This window comes from Phyllostomus hastatus, unplaced genomic scaffold, assembly GCF_019186645.2.
Source record: "Phyllostomus hastatus isolate PE091 unplaced genomic scaffold, TTU_PhHast_1.1 phas_scaffold_501, whole genome shotgun sequence".
Lineage (NCBI taxonomy): Eukaryota > Metazoa > Chordata > Mammalia > Chiroptera > Phyllostomidae > Phyllostomus > Phyllostomus hastatus.
In genome coordinates this window covers 2,254,985-2,279,631 of record NW_025334033.1, presented here as the reverse complement: position 1 = coordinate 2,279,631, position 24,647 = coordinate 2,254,985, and the positions used below count along the sequence as shown (strand labels likewise).

The following is a 24,647-nucleotide window of genomic DNA, read 5'->3' as shown; positions in this document are numbered from 1 at the left end:
TATACTACAAGAGGCCTGCCCTCCAGAAGATAATTCTGGGGGTTTTTTGGGTCCCCCCTCATATGTTGAATCCCAGTGGGACAATATTAGGAGGTAGGGCCTTTGGGAGTAGGTAATTACATGTGGAGCCTCCATGATGGGATTAATTATCTGCACTATCCCCTTTTAAAAAGAGGAGGAGACACCAGAGCTTCCTCTCTCTGCTATGTGAGGATACAGCAAGGAGTCATCTGCAAGGCTCCTTTACCAGAACCCAACCATGCTGGCAGCCCACACTCAGACTTCCCAGGCTCCAGGATGGTGAGAAACAAATGCCTGTTGATTAAGCCCCCCAGTCTGTGGACTAAGATAGGAACCATCATATTTTGCTTAATCACAATAATCTTACTGGTCTACCAATTTCTTAATTTCTCACTATGCCACACAGGACTCAGATCTTTTAAAAATAGATCACATTTAAGGCATGCCCCTGCTTAAAACTTCCCATTAACTCCCCCCTGATTTTACTGCATATCATCACACAGTTATTATCAAGAGTATGTTCACTTACTCATGCCCACACTAAACTCATCTACCATTTCTCACTCACAGAGCTCTACCCTGGGATTCATCCCTAACAGCTTCATACATTACCACCTAATCTGCCAGCTTTCCTCTTACCACTGCCTTTCAAACAATTTATAAAAATGTTAAATGAAAACCGCCTCTTACTAGAGGATCCCCAAAACTCCTCCAATTCCAAGAGCTGATGCCTATTCTTGTAATTCCCTTGCTGCCTCAGATAATAGCCTATTCACTTAAAGGTCCCCAAGATTATACATATATTTAGCTATTTGTTAAGGTTTTTTAAAAATAGACTTTGCTTACCTAACTATTAAAAGGACTTTCAAATGGGAGGCAACAATTGTTTATTTGAGATCAACAAGAACAGCTACTCAGGAAGAAGGCACTGGTTCAGGCTGAAGCCCAAATAGCATTTGGATCGGCAGGCAAAGGCAGTGGGTATTTATGAGAAGGGAAGGGGACAATTACATCAGTAGAAAAAAAGGAATTTCTATGGGTGCAGATAATGTAACACAGTTACAGTCTAGGAGTCACCAGTCCAGCCCATAATATCTGCTTTCTTATTATCTTTGCAAGTAGTTCTCTGGGGCATAATGTTGCTTTAGTGCCAATCCAAAGGTAATGTCGCCCTGTTTTAACATTCCAAAGATCTGAGGCATATGATGTGCAATGTTAAAGCTCCATTAAGTGGTTCTGTTAATAATTTTTTGATGACTTTAAGGTATAATCTTTGTCCAAATATTTTTTAAATCTAAAATATAACCCAATAGTTTCTATTCACCCATATAGTTATTTATTTCTGAAACCAAGCTACTTTTTCTTCAATAATTGTTCACCTAAGTATTGAAGAATTATATACTTTTAAAAATGGATCTACCATCCAGAAGGTTACTAACCTGTTATTTTCAGAATACCCCCTGGAACTTTTGTTACAGATAAAAGACTAACAAACTGTCTGGCTTTCTATATCATCATTGTTTATGTGGAAATATTTTGTTTAATATTTTCCCAATTTCACCCTTAACGTTTTTTTCTTTTTATCCTCACCCAAGGACATTCTTTTTTTCATTGCTTTTAGAGAGAGAGGAATGGAGAAAGAGAGGGAGGAAGGGAGGAAAAGAGGAAGGGAGGGGGGCAGAGAGAGAAAGAGAGAAACATCGATGTGAGAAACATTAACCCGGGTGCCTTCTCACACACACCCCAAATGAGGATCAAACCCCCAACCCAGGCATATGCTCAGACCAGAAGTCGAACCGATGACCGTTTGGTCCATGGGACAACACTCCAACCAACTGAGCCACACTGGCCAAGGCTCCCTTAACTTCTTCTTTTTTTTTTAACTTCCTTTAAAATTCAAAATTGCAATTTAGTTCAAAACATTTATCCACATAAAAATTCTTATGAAATCATGTAGTCATTAAGCTGATTAATGACTGAGTCAAAATTTCAGCCTTCCTAATATGGAACAGCACTAGAGACAACAACTACAGTTATACGGCCTGCATGAAAGAATAAAAAGAACACTAAAACCTATTGTGTAAAAGGGACTAAACTACCTCTGAAGTCCCTTCCAGCACTAAAACTAAAGTAAGTTCCACAGCAATAATGACAACTGCTGACACTGAGTCCTTGCCCTCTATGTGCTAGGCACTGTGCTCGGTACTCCTCATGGGTCACTCAGAACAAGTCCCCAAGCACGTCACTGGAGACACTTTTCCATCTAAACACCCTAAGATACAAGAAACGCAAATGGGGTGCAGACCCCTTCTACAGAAGAAATCTTTACTATGAAATAAAATGGAAGAGAAAGGTCCCCAAATGTGGGGCTTGCCTTGTCCCTGGGATTGAGAGAGGCTGCCTCCTGCACAAACTGCTTCCCTAAAGCTCACACGCCGGGAGCAGCTGAGAAGGGCATCGGAAAGCACCAACCAGTGCCCGGCCCAATCACCCACCTGGCCCTGAGAAGGGCTCCTTGCCAGCCTGATGATGACGCAGCATCAGGCTCACCAAGAAAGCTGGAGCGCCCTCACTATCGATGAAGAGCTACAGAAAGGATCAAGAGTATGAGTGAAGCTTTGATAAACCTGGAAGTCTCAAGAGCCCAGGTAACCGGGATCTAAAAGTCTGTGAGATGGCCATGCCTAACAAGTGGCCCTGCAACCACGTGCTCACACTTCGGGGTCCTCACTAGACTGCAGAGTTCTTAGAAGCAAAGAGCTTACTTTTTTTTTAATTTACCCTGAGGACAGAGCATAGTATAGGACCTGGAACATAAAAAGCACTTAATAAATATTTAATGAGAAATATTAGTGACCAGTCTCGTAGGGAACGTATCTATCCCACTCAGCAGGGTGTGCCCGTAAAATCACAGCTTTGTAACATGTGGGCTGGAGACCTCTAGTGGTGTGGGCACCACACTGAGAGAAGTCAACTCTGAAGGAAGACGGGTTGGAAAGGCTCAGGCAGCAGGACACAGGCAGCAAACCCAAGGCCCACAGGCTAAATCCTGCCCTCCACCTTGTTTTATCCAGCCCGGCACCTTGTTTCTACCTGGTGGCTGCATCGAGCTCTCGCTTACCTCTTAAGGAGTAGTTACATGTATACAGTCCTAAAATTACATTTGGCCCTTTGAAGGCAACCACAAGGCTAATGTGGCCCCTGGTGAAAATGAGTTTGACACTCCTGGACTAAGGCCTCAGGGGAGTAAAACAAGTGAGTGCTGTGCTAGAGTAATGATGAACTGAGGAAGTTAAAAACTAAAACATAAAACAAGACCAAGTAAGAAGATAAAAATGCAACTGGTTTATCTGAATGTGATACATAGAAAGAAAGCAATGTTTTCTTAATAATTAGTTTTATTTAAAAAGTACAACAAACCTAGTTCATAATCCCCTTATAGCACCATACTTAGTTAAATGTTTTTAAACATAAATGACTGGTATTCTAAAATATATCGCACTGACTTCTGGTCAAGATGGCAGCATTGGTAAACACAGTGCTATTTGAGAGACTATTAAAGGATAAAGTAAACAATTTTGGAAAGAAAATCATCCCTTTATAAATTCTAAGCATGGAAATGAGAAAGGAAACAGTCCTTCTATATTAAATTCACTGTCTTTTTCTCAAAAATGGTCAGCCACTAGGGCCATCTGCCAGTCATCTGCGTTCTCAGAGAAACTGCAGATCTCATTTCGGTAGAGCAGGAGTGATGCTGGAGAGGCACCACTCTCAAAACTACATTCCGAGTCTCACACTTAAAGGGCAGGTCTGCCTGATCTTTTTCTCAGCAGGGAATCTCACTGGATGCACACCACAGTTCAAGGTCTAACTAGCTGGGTCAACTTGAGCAGACGGGTCAACTTGAGCAGATTCCTGCACCTCTCTATATCTCAGTCTCCTCCTTTATAGAAATATGGGTTGGCCAAAAAGTTCGTTTAGTTTTTTTCTGTACAATAGCTCTAGTAGTGCTCAGTTGTCTTTAACTTCATTCAAAACAAGTTTGCTAGATTGTATTGTGACATTTGTCATATCAGCGTGCATTAAAAAAAAACATCAAAATTGGTGAATTTTTGTGTAGCCATTTTTTTCAGCATGTTATGCTTTATTATTTCAAGAAAGGTAAAAATGCAACTGACACGCAAAAAAGATTTGGGGAGTGTATAGAGAAGGTGCTATGACTGATCAAATGTGTCAAAAGTGGTTTGAGAAATTTCATGCTGGAGATTTCTTGCTGGAAGATGCTCCATGGTTGAGTAGACCAGTTGAAGTTGACAGTGATCAAATGGAGACATTAATTGAGAGCAATCAACATTATACCACAAGGGAAATAGTCAACATACTCAAAATAAATCAGTAAAATTATTCACAAAAATGAAAAATGTGTCTTTTATTTGAAGGGAAAAAAACACATGGATTTTTTGGCCAACTCAATAAAAGTGACTATATATGGTGCCAGGTGGGTAATGGAAATATCAAAGAGAACACTTAGTAATGCATATGGTTGTCTAACCACTATGCTGTACACCTGAAATTAATACAAAATAATTAATGCAAACTGTAACTGATAAATAAAATTTTTTAAATTAAAATAGAAATGATAACAGTCTCTGCCTCAAAGCTATGAAAAACAGGTGCATTATACATTCAAAGACCTAGAACAGTGTCATATACCTAGTAAGGAATCAAGTTTATGTCAATTATTACAATTAATGAGCTCAAATGACCTGGCATGACCCAAGTAAGCCAACAAAGACTTGCTATCTTTAACAAAGCAACAAACAAGCTGTTTTTTTCATGCAATTTATTTACTTTTACAACTTAATTCCAAAGTCTTATAACCTGTTGGTGTAACAGCTTTATTAGTTCAAATCAAGACATCACATGCTCTAGCCCATCAAGTATATTTTAGAAAAAGTTTTCATGATTCTATAATACTCTCTTAAAATGAAACATTTTTCCTGGTATATTAACTGAAAAATAATCATACTTGAGATTATGAATATTTAAACTACCCTAAAAGAGTAGTTTCCATAGAACTCCTTTATCACAAACCCTATTCATTAAGAACTCAAAAACATAGAGGAGACAGACTATTTTTTTCTTTATAAAAGCAGTTATTTTGCAAAGTCTCAAAAACAGCTATAAACATACTTCTAGGTAGGACCAAACACTCTTGCACAAAAGAACTTTGCAGGGGAAAAATCACATATCATATACAAAGTTCTTTAAAAATCTATGAGACCTATGAAGCTTCTGAAATTGTGTGATGTACTTTATAGTGGAAATGGGAGAGCTTATTTTTTTTTTTAATATTTTATTTATTTATGTTTAGAGAGGGAAGGGAGGGAGAAAGAGAGAGAGAGAGAGACATCAATGTGCGGTTGCTGGGGGCCGTGGCCTGCAACCCAGGCATGTGCCCTGACTGGGAATCGAACCTGCGATACTTTGGTTTGCAGCCTGTGCTCAATCCACTGAGCTACGCCAGCCAGGGCGGAAATGGGAGAGTTTAAATTAAACATGAGAATAATGGCAGTTGAAACATTTGAACAAAAGAAAACTGTGCTTTACTACATGCATCAAAGAGAACACAGAATCCATTTCCCTGAGACTTTCCCTCCTCCTCATATGGGGTTTCGGGGTGGGAAGAATAAGCCAGCCACCCTACCAGCTACTAGATCTTCTAGACTGCTGAACAATATTACTCACAGAGACAATTCGTCCTTCAAAACATAAAGTCCATCCTATAGAAAATAAAAATACAATAAATGTAGCTTCCTAGAAACAAGATCGAAATCAGGAATACCAAGAACAAAGTCTTGGAAAAAAGTGATTCTCACAATGGCAGAGATCAGCTATTTTTGGTTTGGAACTCTACAGGTTACTGCTTCAGTCAATGTTTTTCTATTAATTCATTTTTATAGCTAGTGCACTGAGAGATGATGATTTGAAATTGAGTAGGGAGTTACACCCAAAATACACTGACATCTATTATTCTAGTTCCCTCTATAACCACTCTGTCACCAACCATACAATGGTCTGTAGTAGAACGTGCACATTTACAAAGTACCCACCTCATGTTGAGGAGAAAAATTACAAAAAAAACTTTGGGGGAAAAAAAAGCCTTTCAGCCCTCCTTTCCACAGCATGTCATATGACAGGAAACACAACATGAACACCTTTGGAGAGCAGCAGACCATACCCCTCCGTAGAAACAGGAGCATGGCCCTCAGTAGAGGCTTTGAGCCTGGGTGTAATTTCCACCTGTGCCCGTAATGGCTCTCCATATTCCCCCTTCACATCCTCATTCACCAAGCCAAGTTGGAGAATGGAGGGGGTAGGGAAGATAAACAGAGAGAATATGCACGAGAATGAATTTCAACAGTGGAGGGAGCAGCACACATTAGTTCAGGACCTCATGTTGACACATTCCTGGAAAAGTTGAGTAGATGGTCAAATGCTTTGCTTTTTTCAGAAAATGAGCTGGGAGTTCAAATCTTAGAGGAAAATAGAAATTCATAGGGCAAAAATATCCCTGATATTATGGGAAAATATATAATAATTTATATAATGTATAGATATTATATAATCACATGTTATTATATATCACAGTCACTGGTCCTCGTGAACACGATGGCCCCATTTGATTTTTACTTCTCTCTTTTTACATCTTCACAGAACTCTAAGTCACATTCAAATGTTGGAAATGGCTTCATAGTCATTGGCTTAAAACTTGGATCATTTACTATGGCAATGTTCTATTGTTTTTGCTGAGGTAAACAGACAAGATGGTTTTTTCAAGCAATAAAATAGAACTGGCCCTGGAATGTATTTGACTGCACTTGCCCAGCCCAAAAGGGAGCCTCAATAGGCTGGGGCAGAGTCGTGACACTCATACTCCAGAACAAGTCAAGAAGCACAAGGATCAATGAACCTAACCAATGACCAATCATCACCACATAAAAATGACATTGCTTTTCAGTATCATGAATAATGTTCAGTGGAAAGAAGTTTGGGAAAATATCCTACAGATATGTTCTCCTATGTAGATATTCGTATGATAAGTGTGTGTAGAAGAGCACTATAAAACTTAATTTTACTTCTCTCTCATATTGATCATCTAAGTCAATGTTTAAAATTCTAAGGCCTAATAACTAATTATAAAGTGTGGGCTGTGTCTAGATTCTATTTCTTTTAAAAAAGCAACCCATGCAAAGAGTTTCTGAGTCATGAGATATGTTACCCCAAAGGATTGTTTACGATTAGCCCCACTGTTAATTATTGTTGATTTTAATAACTATTATTGTTAGGTGTCATAATGGCACAATGGTCATGTGGCAAAGTGTCCATACTTTAAAAATATACATACTAAAGTACACAGGAGTGAAATAAGAATTGCATGAAAATATTTCAGCTAAGAAAAAAATTAAATGAAGCTAAATGTGGCAAAATCTTGATAATTATAGAATCTGGGTGATGGGTTTATAGAAGTCCATATATTCTATTTCTATGGTTTTGTATATATTTGATATTTTTCAAAATTTTTAACATGTTTATAAGCATTCTATTGTCCAGAAAGACTCCTCAAAAGACTCTATGGACTACTAGAAAAAAATATCTTCTGATACTTAAAAAAATGAAGTACAAAAATTATGAAGTTGACATTTTTAGATCTAGTCTTTTATACAGTTAATCAGAATCCCATCTAATTTTAGAAAATTTTAAAATGAAGACCCTATTAAAATTTTATACCCAGCAATGACTCTTAATGCTTTACTACAAAGCAACAAAGTGCACGTGCCCAAAAGATATGTAAAAACAGGTGTCTCCCACAAAAAGCAGGCTTTCCCTGCTACAAATCTTTCAAATTCACAATCTGCTTATCTATCTCAAAGGCTTTTTAAAAATCATTTTCCTTCATTCAGGAAAACTATCATGAGGAAAGAGCTTGGCAAATTTTCTGCAAATAATGCATAGGTTAACTAGAGTCCTTTCTTCCAGCCAAAAAGACTAACGGGAAAAATGAACATTTTAAAAAGCATTTTGGAACCTTATTCCAGCTAACTCTGTGCTCAGCTCTCCTTTTCCTCCCAAGACACGTCACTTAACTGTCTGCCAAAACAACTCGAGCCCCTTCCACCTGATCACATTCCAAAGCTGCAGCTTTTCCTGGACGCAGTTCTCAATAACGAGCTGCTCAGACAGCACCTACCAAACCAAATGTGATCATCTGCTCCTTCCTTGTCTCCTTCCAGGGCATTCTGCTGTCCATCAGGAGAAGTAATTAACAGGTTTATTGTGTATGAAAGCGTCATGCCATCCGTGAGCTGCCTGGTTTGAAGGGCTTGTATCAGCTCTTCATTCATACCAAGAATACTCCTGTCCGGAGGTATAACGCTGTACTTCCTTTTGGATTTTCCCTCTCTGTTCAAACACAGTGTACCAGAACTACATGTTACAGAAGCATGAGGAAGACAGAAGAAGAAATCCCTTCATCCTCTACAGAAAGGAAGCTAATAGACTGAAAAGTTGGTAAAGGAAAAAACGAGAAATGTGAGAGAGAACCTCCATGCTTCCATTCCAGACAAGTTCTGAAGCAACTTGGTTCGAGTGTGTATGAGATTCTGAAATATGGACAGAACTTTTCCTGAAGGCAAAATACCTATAGAAAGAACCAGGATTTCTCATTACTGAAACACTCGATGAATTTCCAGCAAGTTCTGAACACTCAAGTTGTCTGTGGTCCGAATCAACTGCTGTTACCAGATAAAGGCAAAATCACCCTCTATGCTATAATCCAGTCCAAACGGAGTCTTCATCTGCTGCGTGCTGTCCTAACTGAGGCTACAGGATTACCAGGAATACAGACACTGCAAGAAATCAAACACAGTGGCAAAGGAAACACAAAAGGAACAAGTAGAGAAGGCATTTCGGGTATCGAGGCTTACTATTTCCAGCCAGAGTTCAAATTACTGAGCTTCAAATGAACCACTGCTACCAGGTAAGATTTAATTTTATAACATTAATTTATATGTTGACTGGGAAGCTAACCCCGCTGATGCTGTGCACGAGCCAGGAGATTTCAATTTCATGCAGTCCTCCCTTGCGCTTTCCACAGACTTAAGCCTTCCAAGGTAAAGTCTTGTTTTTACTTACGCTACATAATAATAATAAAACAGTAGAATAATCCCATTCAATTTTCACTGGATTTGTCCCCCCTTTGCCTTCATTTTTAAAATCCCAATTTTGTGTCATTGAATAGCTTGGGAAAAAGGCACGGGGAGAGCCCTGAATGGAGCACGAGAGCATTCACAGACGCTAGTAACAGAACACACTCAAATGACATTCGCTTCCCAGGGCACTTGGTAAAGCCAGAAAACATTCATGCATTTTTATATGACTTCTATTAATGCAAAAGAACAAAGCTCAATGACGGATTTTTATCATGACAGAAAAAAAGCAGGCTGTGATGTCACTCTCATTCACACTGAAGGAAACAAGCTCCAGCAGACTAGGTGTGACCCCGACGTAAAATGGTGCTAATTTACCCTGAAGGTCCTGGGCATATTTTTATGAGGCTAAAGAAGGACGTTTTTCTGATTTAACAACAGAACAAAAGGATGTCTGGTACTTTAACGGCTTTCACTCAGATTAATGGTCCAAACTGTAAAATGCAAAGAACTACTCAAGCCATCAAAGAATTTTAAAGGGTACAGTGCCTTTGAGAAATTCCCTAGAAATCACCCCTTAAAGAGACTTCTAGACACACACACACACACACAGAGCACTGTCAGAATTTTAATTCCCTACATAGATTTTTAACCAAAATTCAACCATATTAGTTTTCATATAACTTCAGCAGGAAAAGTTCAAAGCTTGATTTTTTCATAAAGAAGCCCTACAACAAATAATATATTTCTATTAACTTAGAAGACAGGAGATAAGGGAAACAAAAGCAGATCACATCTAACTATAGAGATCTGACAATACAAGGAAATTTATCAGAGGTAATTATTCTAAATCAGAAGTATTTATCTAAAACACAGTAAAATGTGAAATTGTTATCTTCCATTTCACTGAATTCTTTCCATTTTTTTCAAATTTTCATAGAGTGAATTACATGATCCCGTCACTATTTTCAAGGCAATCTATTAATAACCTCAAATATCGTAAGTCTTTTGCATCTGAATTCATTACAGAATTTCACCCATCACTTTCCAATACCGAAGGAAAGCAGCAAATTAAATACGAGCAGGGACAGTGGAATGTACCAATCTGTTGCAGAGTAAAAGGTTTATTTATTAATAAATTTCAAAACAGTTACCTTGTATTACCAGCCCTAACTAAAAGTAAAGTAATTGCTTTTTATCTACATTGAGATTTACCTGAATTGAACCCTTAAGGATCCCTTTCAACTTTTCCTCCTTATTACGATATATTTGTAGACTGACATCCTTTGTAAGTGAAAAATATTAACCAATACTTCAACTCATAATTGAAGAATTTAATGAACTTTGGCAAAAATATGAGGTTAATAATATTATGCTCAAACAATTTGTTTCCAATGACTAGAACCGACAGGTGTATAAAATTATATTTCCAAAGTCTTCTGGACTCTATTCAGTCACTGGAATGCACACAGAGACTCAAGTCCCACCGGTGTGGGGACTCTGCCTCTACGACCTCCTTCCTAATGACAATGGGCGGGCAAACCATCATCATCGCTCTCCTCCCCTTCGGCTCTGTCAGCATCCGTCCCAAAGAGTCTTCCTTTTCCTTCCTATCTAAACCCAGGCTTTTCTCTGTAATAATCCTTTCTGAATAATGATTACTGAAGTTTAAAAACACCATACTTATGTGCAATAATCTACATTTTCCTCTTCATTTTGGTGAAAAATAAAAAATATTAGCTAATTTTATCAATTAGCTAACTTTATCAACGATGTGTTAAAAAGTTGAAACTTGCTTAGCATCTCATGGGCACGAATGGATAAGGAGCTTTATGCTGGTACCTGAAGATCTGATTCATTTCTGGGAGTTTGAAAACTCCCAGAAATGATGGATTTATTTGATGATGGATTTAGCAATTAAAATATTTTTAATGTTCTTGGGAAGTAGTCGATGAGTGCCTAATTGTTTCTATAATTTAAAATGTATTCTGTGCATATGGTATATAAAAGTGTTACAGTGTAAGTGATAGAACTGTGCATCACTGGGTTCATCATAGAAATGGAGCGAATATTTTGGCTACCCTATCCTTTCAATGATACTTATTACTATCTCCTTAGATTCTGCACATTTTAAATCATCCAAAAGCTATGAACTTCTTATTTGAACCATGAGAAAACAGAAGTAGGTATTAAGGTCAGAATCAAATACTTCCATTCAGTGTCTCTGCTGACTTCTTTTAGATTCATGTGCTATCTTTGTTTGAACATAGTTTTGTATATAAAATTAGAAATATACCTAAAATCCATTTTTAAGTATTAATATTTTATTTAAAGGGACTGGCACTAAATAATATTTTTAAATTCAATAAAGAAATATTTATGCATTACTGTAATTTCCAAATTTTCCTTAAAATATCGGAAAGACTTTTTTTCACTCTAGTATAATGGAAAAGTTTTTCAAGCTTAATTCAATAGGATATGTCAACCAGCTGGTATATTTGTTCCTTCTTATGGTTACTTTTCTTCATGAATCAATCAGATTTGAATTAGGATGATGGTTCGTCATGGAGATTCATCTCCTCTCAAGCTTCTTCCCACTGAGAAAGAATGATCTTTGGTTTGTGACATCACAATGGGTAGCTAGGGAAGTGGCTGTGATATCAAACATGATTATATCCTTTCAATGTGCACTGGCTGCAAAAGAGATGTGAGCACTATCATTTCAAGTCATATCACAGGGACACTAAAGAGATATGTGACAGGCACTGAATTAGAGAAAGATGCTTTCATTGCAGTTGACACTTTTACAGAGTCTGCTATTAAAGATAAAAGTACCATTTCACAGTTTTCTTCATTAATAATTTAAAAGAGGCAGTAAACATCACGATACTAAAATTCACAGGTGATAATCAAATGGGAGTGAGGAAAATACCAGCAAGCAGACGATAACAGAAAGGAAACCTAGAGAACTGAGGAATAGGTGCAAAATCTCACCTTGGTTCAAACAGTAACATTGATGCTACTCAGGAAACTGAGAAAACCCTTCACACACTGGAAATGGGAAAGAATCTCTCTGAATGAAAAGAGACTCCTAAATATAAAGTAGGAAGTGATCCTATTACATAGGTCAATTAGCATGTGGCACATAAACTAGTATTATAAAATGGGGGCAGGGAGGAAGCTAGTGAACATCCTTTAAGAAAATATGAATTCATAAAAGAGAAGGAACCTCTTTAATAAGCAAAACAACTTTGTTCTACAAAAATAAAAAATGCAAAAAATAACAGAAATAATTTGGGAGGGCTCAACAAAGGAGACAAAATGAGAACTCCTCTTTCTTATACACATACTCACACATACACTATCTCTCCTCTTTTCATCATCTTTATGCAGCTCTAGTTGCAAAGGACAAAGCAGAACAACCAATCCTTCCACACAGAGCACAGGTGCAGCCTATGCTTTGATTAGTTGCAATAGCCTCGACTCACAGCATCAGTCATTTGTGTTTTAGCCTCCTGGACTCACAGTCTACATAGATGTGTAAATAAAAGAATAATAACTCCATGAATAACTACAAGCCAAGCTGAAGTCTTGTTATCTACAGTTACACAACTGGCTTGAAACAATGGTATGGGAGAGAATTTTTAAAGCATTTTTCCAGTCCTATGTACTGGTTAAATACTACCACTTTATTTTTCAACAGTCTTTCTGTTAGACTCCATCTTTCACATGATATTGGAGGTATCGGTGAAATAACTCAAGAATGCAGGTGAATCAGAACACATTACCACTTTTTAGACCCATAGTTTGAAGTCACAACTTCTCGTCAGTATATGTGGGCCTCCTGTTAACCAATTATCATTATATGAATGTATAATGTGCTCTTTGGATAGTGAAGGTCAAAGACGGTTTCCAGTTGTTACCCCAGTATCTCCAGCTGTTTACAGAATTTTCTTGGGGCAATAATCTAAATATGCTGTGGGGGTGCATAATCTAAATCTACAGGCTTAGTACCTCACATGGCACTACTCCAACATTTGATCCGTCACCAGCTGCAGGTCTTCCTTTGCATGTGTTGTGAGGACACAGTCCTCTGCATACAGTAACTTCTGGGTAACCTGTAGTAGGACCTGCAGAAGAGTTTTTCATGCCTAGGAACTTCCATAGTACCTCCCTTATGACACCTTGTTAGGCTGCATTGGAAAGCTATTTATACACTTATCTTGCCTACCAAACTCCACAAGCTCATGGGTGAGGGCCTCAAGAATGAGGACGACATCTCATTACTTTGTCTATTTCCGAGGTAAGCACAGGACTAGTTAATCAATAGATGTGTTATATGAATGTGAAAAATGCACCCTAAGACATTCTTAAGTGCAGTCCATCAACAAGCAGAAGAATAGTGACGCTAAAATAAACCTCAGCTTCAATTCACTAGTAATGAGCAAATTGAACAAGTACAGAAATGTTTCAAGGTGGGCAGTCACACTGAAATATGGCTACAAAGATAGATATCAAATCTGTTAAGAACGTTATATGGTATTATGAAATGTACAAATACAGATAGCATATTTATCCCTTATTTGCTGTATCTGATATATGAAAATCACATTTGCCATAACATTATGATTTAGAACTTCATCAATAGTCCAAAAGGACCTAACCTGGCCCTGCTATTAAAAAGAGATTACAGGAGAATTTGGATAAGCATTTTGCAAAAGAAACTGAAGTATTACTATAATCAGCTTCCTACTCAAAGGTGAGAGTAGGGTAGTGACAGACTTAAAAATCTTCCAGTTACTCTATGCGCTCTCCTTCTCTGTGAGAGGGATGACTCTACGCAGATATCTAAGTCAAATCTCCTGAGTTTCAGAGCCACAGTATCAGATTTACCTGTTAAATCTATGCCAGCAATGGTGATCTCTTTCAAAGTGAGGACAAAGACTAAAGCTTATGCTATACCTCATCCTCTCTTATAGAAATGAAAGCAAGAAGAGAGTTGAAGCTGGCAGCATTCACTCTAGAGCTCACCAGCATGTGTGTGGGGATGGAGCCTGTGACACTCTCTAGAGATGCTGGGGGCATGTGCGCCAATGCCTATAGAGTCCCCACAGGAATCTAGGGTTTAATGTTGGTGCACACAACTCAAGGTTTTTTGATAACCCATCATTTTTTTTAGCAGTATTACATTCTTTCAAACAAAATCTTAGATAACACCAAGATATATAGAGCATATAGAAGCAGACCTACCCTGGCTGGGTTGAAATGGAAAGCCGAGAGCCTGGCTATGTAGCAGGTCCCCTACTCACCCCATCCCCCTTGCTCTCCCCTTCCCACACTTCTTGGACTGGCTCCTAAGGTACATTTGCTGTAACTGTTCTGCCATCTAGAGGACCCACAAAGGTATTCTTCTGCATTTTAACATATACATCTGATTCCATATAGACACCACCAAATACTCTGAAATTCCTGGAATGAGTTACATGAAGCCACAGTTTCTGCTGGTCCTAGCGGGCACAGGTTGCAAAATAGTGTGGTGTAGACACGCAGTGAACTACTCAATCATTCTCAGCTCAGCAATGATCAAGCAACTGAGACCTAGAATTCTAATAAATTACAAGTTGGTAAACAAGGACTAAACACCTATAATTTGCATTGGAATATCCCAGAAATAACTAAAATTAACAAAATCTCAAAAATTACATCATTTGCAATCAAGAAGTAAGGCATGGAAATGAAACAGTGAGAATTTGTCACAATAGGAGTCAGAATTCAGTATAAAAAAAATCAACAGAATTCAATTGTTGGAAATGCCACGAAGCTGCCTTTTTTATATTTTTTCACCTATAACCTTATGCCAAACATTTTAGTTGCCTTTAGTTAACTTCAGGTTTGTGGACTTTGTAATTTACTTGACTTTGAGAGTGAGACAGAGTCTTAAGTATTAAAACTACAAACCATACAGAACTAAATTTTACATCTAGCAGAATATATTGCAGAAAAGCAACCTTGTTTTTTAAGAGGAAGTATCATTCTTGTCTACAACAAAACATGTTTCAAATGTGGTGATACAATTATGTCATAATTTATTATGTAATATTTTATTATGATTATGTAATAAATTATTCGCTTCCATTCACTGATCATCTCCAGCACTATTTCCTGTGTACTAAGAAAGTCTCATAACTATTATTCCTATTCCAAATCCCCCAAATGAGCAATGTCTTCTTCCCCCTAAAATGCTTCAAAACCTTTTGAAATATATTCTTGAGATTCTATTTTCTTTTTTTAAAGATTTTATTTATTTATTTTTAGAGGGGAAGAGAGGGAGAGAGAAACATCAGTGTTGCCTCTCGCATACTCTCTACTGGGGACGTGGCCCACAACCCAGGCGTGTGCCCTGACTAAGAACTGGACCAACCACCCCTTGCTTTGAAAGCCAGTGCTCAACCCACTGACCCACACCAGCCAGGGCAGATTCTATTTATTTTTAAATATTTTATTATGAATTATTTCAAACATGTAACACCCATGTACAATACTTACCAACCAGCTTTAACAAATAATCAAATTTTTGCTATTTTTGCATCAGATATTTTTCATGGTCTCGCCATAAATAGGTCTAAGAAGAAAAACTCCAGGAGGCAATACTTGAGATAAGTGTGTTAGGAGCTAGTTATAATTCATTCATCTTAATCAAGAGAAGGACCTTTTGTAACCATAATATACAACTATTTTCATTACAAATACTTTAAATAAATGTAAATACCAAGACAAGAGGCAAAGATTAAAAAAACTGATTGTATGTTTCCTATCTCAGACTCCCAGCTGAACTTTTGAAACAAATGTCCTAGACAACAGAATCACACCGGCTAGTTTCTTTTATCTTCCCCCTGGGTTACCTTTCTGTGCTGTAGTAACATCCTGGATAGAAGGAAAATAATCAACATTACAGGGTCCCTTGGGTAGGAAACCAACTCTCAACAGTGATTTCTTATGTAGAAAAGAGATACCTAAACTTGTGGTCACAAAGGGACAAGCAAGTTAAAGCAAAGTTAATATCTTGTTTGTTTTTTAAATGTGTCATTGGCTCAAGTCAATACCAAAGAAGTTGAAATGTGCATCTCCTCTAATGACAGTCAGAAAATCCACCCATTCCCTTTTAAATGCAAAATAAGCAAAAACCACAACAATACACTCCGGCTTGAGTTCTTACAGTGAGACAGGGAAGCTTGCCTTCAGGGTAACAATTGAGAGTAAGCTCCAACACTTTCACCTTGAAACACTTTGTTTCTCGTACACTGCTGCCACAGAAAGCCCACCTGATCAACGCTTCAGCAAATGCAGAAGATGGGACAGAGTCAAAGAAATCTTCCGCCTACTCTACCCTTGCCTTCATTCACAAGCACATAAAAGACTGCATGTCACAATGAACTCCAATTTCACACATTCACATTCTCTCTCGTTAGGAGGCTAGGATGCCTGCCACACTCAGAGTCAGGCTATTGTATGCCAACCTAGTGGCTTCACCGCACACAATTCATATGTTCTCTCTCCCCCAAGGACACTTTGAAAGAAAGGATGGTCCGTGCATATTTTCCTTTTCATTACATCCCTATATCTATGTCTGTAAAATTTTGAACCTTGAAACTCCATGTCTACAAAGGGAGAACCACAGGTTCTCTACTCTACTCTAAACCAGGGATGCCAAACTCATCCTCACTGGGGGCCATACCAGCCTTGAGGTTTCCTTCAAAGCGCAGAATGTAATTTCAACTCCTTAACAGTTAAGGAGTAGTTACATTTACACAGTCCTAAAATTATTTTGGCCCTTTGAAGGCAACCACAAGGCTGGTGTGGCCCCTGGTGAAAATAAATTTGATGTCCCTGCTCTAAACTATGATCTTCTAAAAATATAATTTCCTGGTAAATTAATTCCCTGTTAAAGCAGCCAGGTTTATAACAGAAAAACTATTTCAAAATGTACTGCCCCTATATAAAACTGCAAATAAACTGATCCAGAAAAATGTGGGGATCAGAGTAGACAATGAGAGAAGCACACCTGTCTCTAGGCAGAGGAGCACTTCAGACTGGCCATTCGGAACCAAGTGGTGCTCTTGTATTATTAGTACTTCCTGAGCGCCCTCTGGGCCTGCTGTGGTACTAGACTACAGTGTGGTGCTAGACTATGCTAAATGAATATGGATAGACGAGGTCTCTCAAGGGATTAAGGGAAAAAAAGGGAGAAGAGGTACATTTAAAAACTGGAAACAAAACTATCAAATGAAAATTAAATTGGCCCCTAAAGGGTTTGAGAAAAATGAAAATCACCCCAGTTTTTACCCTTTCCAGGGTTCCCACCCCCAAGAAACATCAGAAGGACATAAATTACAAACATGAAAACCAGTAAATAATAACCTGAATCCCAAGTCTAACAAAAGCAAATGTGGAAAATAGACAGGAGAAAAAGATACATGTCCATGTCAGGCATGCATAGAGGCATTAGAACAGATCGATCAAAAACAGACAACAGATAGAGCCTTTTGGCTTCCATGGGACTCCAGATTTCTTTCTCATCCTATATGAATCTGTTCAGAAAAGAATATTCCTAGCCTTTAACTCTGAAATGATCTCTACTTCCTTTCTATTACCAATCTGGTCCTAGTTTACCCCAAAGGAATCAACTCAAATCCCTCTCTCAAATAAAAACTAGAATTCAGTGGGGTGTCTACTGGTAAGATTTAGAGACCACACTGTCTATGAACCTACAGAAAAGATACTTATCTGAGCAATTCATCTCCAAGAAACATCTATATGGCCTTAGGTCTAACCCCAACTTTATGAGTCTCAGTTACCCCATCTGAAAAGTGAAAGATATGGATGGACCCAATGGTACCTGAGATTTTTGTGTTTCAGAGTGTACATTCTAGAATGCTCCTTGAAGAATGAGGGAAAAGACATCAAAGTTCAAAACACAACAACCTCACTCAACTAAGAGTAGTTTAGCACCCTTGGGAATCTTAAAGGGCGCTTGCAGAAAAGCAATAGGGACCTTAGGTGGTCAAGAAAAAAGCAATTCATATGTGGCTGTATATATTTTTTAAGTCAACTGCTGATTATTGGCATAGCGGGGGCAATGAAAGAGACTGAAGATGCTATTTGAAGAAATCATCCAGGTGAACACTAACTTGTTCCAGCTATGAATTCATTACTCGACGATAGTTCTTAATCCTGTTTTCTGGTTTCAAAACAAGAAACAACTTTTTCGTTATGATTTTAAGTTTTAAAGAAAAAAAGCATAAGATTAACAAAGGAGAATACTTAAGACAATCTGCTTGAATCAGTGCTATTTTATTAAATGATCACATTGTAAACTAGTATGGCTCACAGCAACTAGGTGCAGCAATGATTAGGTACGAGAAAGTCAAATACATAGGGCCGAAGATACATTATTGTAAGGTTACATCAGGAACAGCAAATGTTTTTTAGGAATTACACTGCATATCTGACAGACATGCACACTCCTACACAGACCAGATTTAATAATATCTTTGCTAACAGCATACCTTTCAAATACTCAAATACCAGTGCACTGGGAATGTCTTAACTTGACAAGACCTCACCGAGCAGCCTGCTCTAAAATGATTTCACTTTACCTGTTGCTTTCCTAGCATACTTTCTTTCCTGTAAGGGTGTCCTGGTACAGTCCCACTCGTGAGCACTCCAAATGGACTGCTTCCTGAGCAACACTCCCTCCAGTTTCTCCGGCTGTGGCCTGATGGCCACGTACAGTAGGAACACTAAATTTACATGTATGGGTTTCCTGGGAGAGATAGCCTGAGAGCAAGGGAAGCATGAATGAATGCATAAAAGCCCAGGGCATGAAAATAGGTAGTCAAGTACCTAACTGGGAAAGGAAAGGGAGTGCCACAGAAGAAGAAAGAGGCAGAGACCTAAAGAGAAAACTTGCCCCAAACTCGGTCCATTTATCATTATCGGCTATACACAGAGAGAGCTCCCAACTTACTTCCTGCTCTAAGGATAACTACAGACAAGTGCCATAGCTCATTCCCAAACCCCAACACACCATATGCAAATGAAAGCATTGCTAACTTGCAATACCATTCTGGCTTCAAAATATCAGGAAAAAATATAGCTCCTATATATAGTTAAAACTAGCCTACACTAAAAATAACATCACTTGAGCCTCCAATCAAAACTAAGGAAGATTAACCTGGGATTCAGAAACACTTTGCAAATAAGTCTTCTCTCACTTTAAAATAGGGATCATCGACCTTGACAGGATGGCTCAAGTTGGTTGAAGCATCGTCCCATACACCAAAAACTTGTGGATTCGATTGCCAGTGAGGGCACATACCTGGCTTGTGGGTTCAATCCCCAGTCAGGGCATGAAAAGGGAGGCAGCCAATCAATGTTGCCCACATCAATGTTTTTTTTTTCTCTGTATCTCTCTCCCCCAACCATTTCTCTCCCTCCAAAATCAACAAACATATTCTCAGGTAAAAATTTAAATTTTAAAAAATAGGTATCATCAAGTTGCAAAAATGTTCAATGGTCTACTGAGATTAAACTGAATTTGTGTATGAATATTACAATCACAACTTTTGCCACGACTCACCCAAGCCCTGGCAGCAATCTTTTTTCATTTTCTCTCAAAATTATGGGACAAAGATATCTAAAGAAACCTTAGAGGTAATATGGAAAATATTAACAATAGTAATACCTTATCAGTTTTCCTAATATGAAGCTGATTAGTTTCATTTGCACGTACAGCATACATAGTTTAACGCATAATTGTCTTTTTTTGCTTGAGTTAATAAGTATCAGCAGTGAAGAAAAACTTACTTCCATATCAGAGCTCCTGAGTAACTGTCATAATAATACAAATTGTAGAGCTGAAATAAATCCATATTTTGTTTTTCATATTTTTCAGTATAAGTGACACAAGTACAAGTAAGAAATGTTTTTATTGTCATGGCAGATCAAAAGGCACCAAACTATACAACAATGATAATTTTTTCAAAGTAGACAAATGTTTGTTTTGTCTTGTTTCTGCTACAGGGGGTGGTGGGGGGGACATAACTATTCCAAACCATATAATGACTCATTTTCTATATAATATATCCAAAGAGCCTATCACTGCAGAACCAATTGCAAGCATTCTGCAGAAGGCAACAGCTCACTCAGCACAAAGGACATTAGTGGGTTTTGTAATCAGACCAATAAGAAATCATACTACAGCTCTATCACATACTAGTTATGTGACATTAGGCAAGTCATCTAACTTCCTTGAGCTTAATTTGCCTCATCTATAAAATGGTCCAATACTGACCTTGCAGAGTTATCTTGATTAAATAAAATACTGTATATAATGCACCAAATACCCAGCCAGGTGCTCTATAAATAAGACCTATTTTAACACATTTATTTATGTCTACACCTCAACTACTTTCCCACCCCAAATTAAAGTAGGTATTGCTATTCAACCTGATACAGAAGGTGGCTCCAATACATACAACAATGCTGTCTTCACCACTGCAAATTCCTGCAAGACCACTCCCTCTCCCAACCCCCTCCCTCCTCACCCAAACCCTACTCTAATGACCCCAAGAATTAGAAATGCTGGATTCTGCAAGAGAGAAGGGGGGGGGAGGGAGATAGAGAGGGGGAGAGAGAGAGAGAGAGAGAGAGGGAGAGGGAGGGAGGGAGGGGAGAGAGAGAGAGAGAGAGAGAGAGAAAGGGAAGGAAAAGGAAAAGGAAAGGAAAAAGAAGAAAAGGAAGTGAAACTATTTCTGACAATAGCACATCACAAAAAATCTGTTCTGGAGCAACAAAATAATATACAGTTAAAAGGCCAAATCTCAGTACAGCAAATTCAATTTGACTACTATTAAACCACCACTGACAAATCTTGATCATATATTTAAGACATTACAATTCTTTTAAGTGCTAGAAATCCTTCCCTATATCTGGCACTGTACCAAATACTATTACTCCAGATTTCCTCTTACTAAACTGAAATATCTGAACAAAATACATTTAGATTATGGAGCTGCTGAGAATAGCAGTGAGGAATAAATAGTTATGTCATACACCAAAATGCCGTGATGTTTTCCCCCTTAGGAATCTAAAAACACGTTAACCACATTCTCTCTCTGGACCAGCCGCTGTTTGGACAGCGCCCCAGGAAAGTCATGGCTACAGTAGAATTGCCCCAACTTCAGCAGAGTAGCTAGTGTGTGCTGGGATGACTGCTGGCTCACTGAAACGTGCCTCCTCACTATTGACTCCTGTTGGGGTAACTTGTAGAAGACTGCACCTCCTGATCCCACAGGACACCATAACTGTCTCTTGCATAAAGAAGCACAACACTACACATTTTCTGATCAATGGATTTGAGACATGTGATACAAATCATTTGGAGTGGAGCTCCTAATATCAATATATGTATATATGTAATCATATATACGTGCATGCAGACACACATATATACATATACATGCTTGTACACATATATATACAGGGATGGGCAAAAATAGGTTTACAGTTGCTTCTTGTATTATTATTTGTTATTTTTCTAAATGAACAACTGTAAACCTACTTTTGCCAACCCTTGTATATATAGCTTCTTACTTGGTAGCCACAAAAGCTAAGAAATAAAATAAGCATTTTGTAACTGATTAATGAGAAATTAAAATCCATTATTGATGTTTTATCTTGTTTCTCAAATGTATCCTCATTAACCCCACCTGGTTAATATAAATGATTCCACTCTTCAAAAAAATTGACAGAAGAGTCAACAACACAAGAACAGGACCATTAGCACCATTTTATAATATAGACAGCTCTGCGGTAAAGCTTAAATGGAAAGGTCAAGTACTTAGTCAACATAATTTGACCTTTTTAAATAATAATTTATTTTTCAATTATAGTTGATATACAATATTATATTAGTTTCAGGTGTACAACCCCATGATTAGACATTTATATAACTTAAGAAGTGATCACCTAATAAATTTGGTACCCACCTGGTGCCGTACCCAGTTATTACAATATCACTGACTCTACTCCCTCTACTGTACTTTACATCCCTGTGACTACTCTGTAACTACTAGTCTGTACTCCTCAATCCCTTCACCTTTCCGACCCATCCCCTCAACCCCCTGCCCTCTGGCAACCACCAGTCCACTATGTCTGTCTATGAGTCTGTTTCTGTTCTGCTTATGCATTTATTTTCTTTTTTAAACTCCTCATATAAGTAAAATCATCTGACATTTGTCTTTCTCTGACCAACTTATTTCACTCACCACAATAGCCTCTAGGTCCACCCATACTGTTGCAAATGACAAGATTTTATTCCTTTTAATGGCTGAATCATATTCCATTGTATACTCGTAATATGCACCACTTCTTTACCCATTCGTCCACAATTTGACCTTTTATCTGATGCAATTCTCTGCCTCATTCTGAGAGAACTGGTTTCCCTGAGCCTCTAAGAAAAATTAGAGTATCTGCATAGCATCAAAATACCTCCCCCCAAGGCACTTTTTATCCAGTCACTATTTTAACATATGCCCACAAATTCCTCAATACCCCTCCCTGTAGTAGGTAAAGCTTAGTTCTTGTCCCCGTGAGGGTGAGCAGGAACTGGTCACTCATCTAGTGAACAGATAACTGGAGGTAACGTCACAATGGAGAAACCCAACAGACGCCACCTTAACCATGTGATCGAAGTGATGTCATGTTGGTGTCCTGCGTTCACAGGTAAGATCCAACAAGAAAGGCATCTCTGTGTATTTCTCCCCCGAAATCCACAGCCTCAGTCCAATCATGAGAAAATAATCAGAAAAAAAAACAAATTGAGGAACATCCTACAAAATACCTAACCACTGTTCTTTGACAGTGCCAAGACCAGAAAAGACCGAAACTGTCACAAATTAAAGGAGGCTAGGCTAGTGCCCTAATTTGGAACAGAAAAAGGACATCACCCTAGGTGAAGGGTATATGGGAATTCTCTGTGTCTTTGCGACTCTTCAGAAAAACCTAAAAAGAATTAGAAATTAAAAAGTTAATAGAAGTAAATAAGGGCCGTCCTGTCACTCAGCAGGAAATGGAGTCGTACAAGGAGTGCTGCAGCTCAAACAGCCTTTCTCACACGTTTGAAATGGGGATGGTGACAACGGGAAAAGTGGCTGCTCAGGGACCAAAATCTGCCATTAAACCAAGTGTTACTTTGGTGACTAAGCTGCCATGAGACAAATTTTAAAGCAACAGATCAAACTGGACAACAGCTGGACACCTCTGGAAATAATGAAATTCAACATGTTAAACTGCCTGAGAGATTTTAATAGAAGCATTAAGAAAATCAAAGACAAAACTCATAGAAATAAATGAAGATAAAGCTAAAAATCAGAAGCTCTCCATGCAAATCTCTCTCTCATGAATATGAAAGGTCTTTCTAATGACTAATAAATATTTTTAAATTATGTAAAAACAGACCCATTTACATGAAAGGCTTCCCAACTGGTACAACCCTTGGTGAAATAAAAGATTGAAAGATAAAGGTCAAGTACAGAATCCTCAAATGAGAAAAAAATTACACAAAGCATTTAAGGGATCAATATTTGTAGTATCTGATAGTCCTGGATTTGCTTAAAAGTTTCTAAAAAACACCTGCCCAAAAGCATAAACATGCATACCTTCTAATCCTTTTCAAGGAAGATTACTTTGCAAAAAAATAAAAAATGAAGAAAGCAAAATAAAGTGTAAGCTAAATTAAGAGCTAGTGAAGAAAAACAGAATTAGTATGGATGCTGAAATGAAAACTCCAGAAGAGAAGCTTGGATATTTATAGAAATTTGGGCCTGACTTAAATGATCAGACCTATAGAGAAGACCCACACTTCCTTCTGTCAAATCATTGGGAAATAAAATGGATAGCCTTTATCAGAGAAACAGAAGAGGGAATGATTCCACTTAAACAAAAAGCTAAAGAAGCACTAGAGAAAGACGAGGAAGCCAGAACGGTCACCTACAATTATGGAACAAAGAAGAGATGTAGGAAGGCCCAGGAGAGGTAGAAAGAGCAGTCCTGAAATAATCCCAGAGAATCAACAAGAATTCCTACACAAATGGAAATCAAAAGGTCACAGACAAAAAGGAAAAGGAATTAAAACTGCCAAGGCTGGTTCTGCTACAGGAAAAGTATAGTTTCTGGGAAAGAGAATGAAAGTTAACACTGACGACACTCAGGATGAAAACAGTGCAGCTGGACGGGCACCCACGGGCAAAGGAGAGCCTGCCCCAAAACCACGGAAAACACAAGCAGCACAGGGCACCCAAAGTCCAGCAAACACGTTGCTGTGCTTTGTATCTCTGGAAGTTTGAAAAAGAGAAC

General features: G+C 38.1%; 1 protein-coding gene and 1 pseudogene across 1 annotated transcript in view; one reads left to right on the top strand and one right to left on the bottom strand.

Moving 5' to 3' along the window:
* AVEN (apoptosis and caspase activation inhibitor) overlaps window positions 1-24,647 on the bottom strand; it is a 169,525-nt gene that overhangs the window by 91,580 nt on the left and 53,298 nt on the right. The window lies entirely within an intron of this gene.
* Window positions 23,502-24,637, top strand: LOC123808270 (annotated as a pseudogene).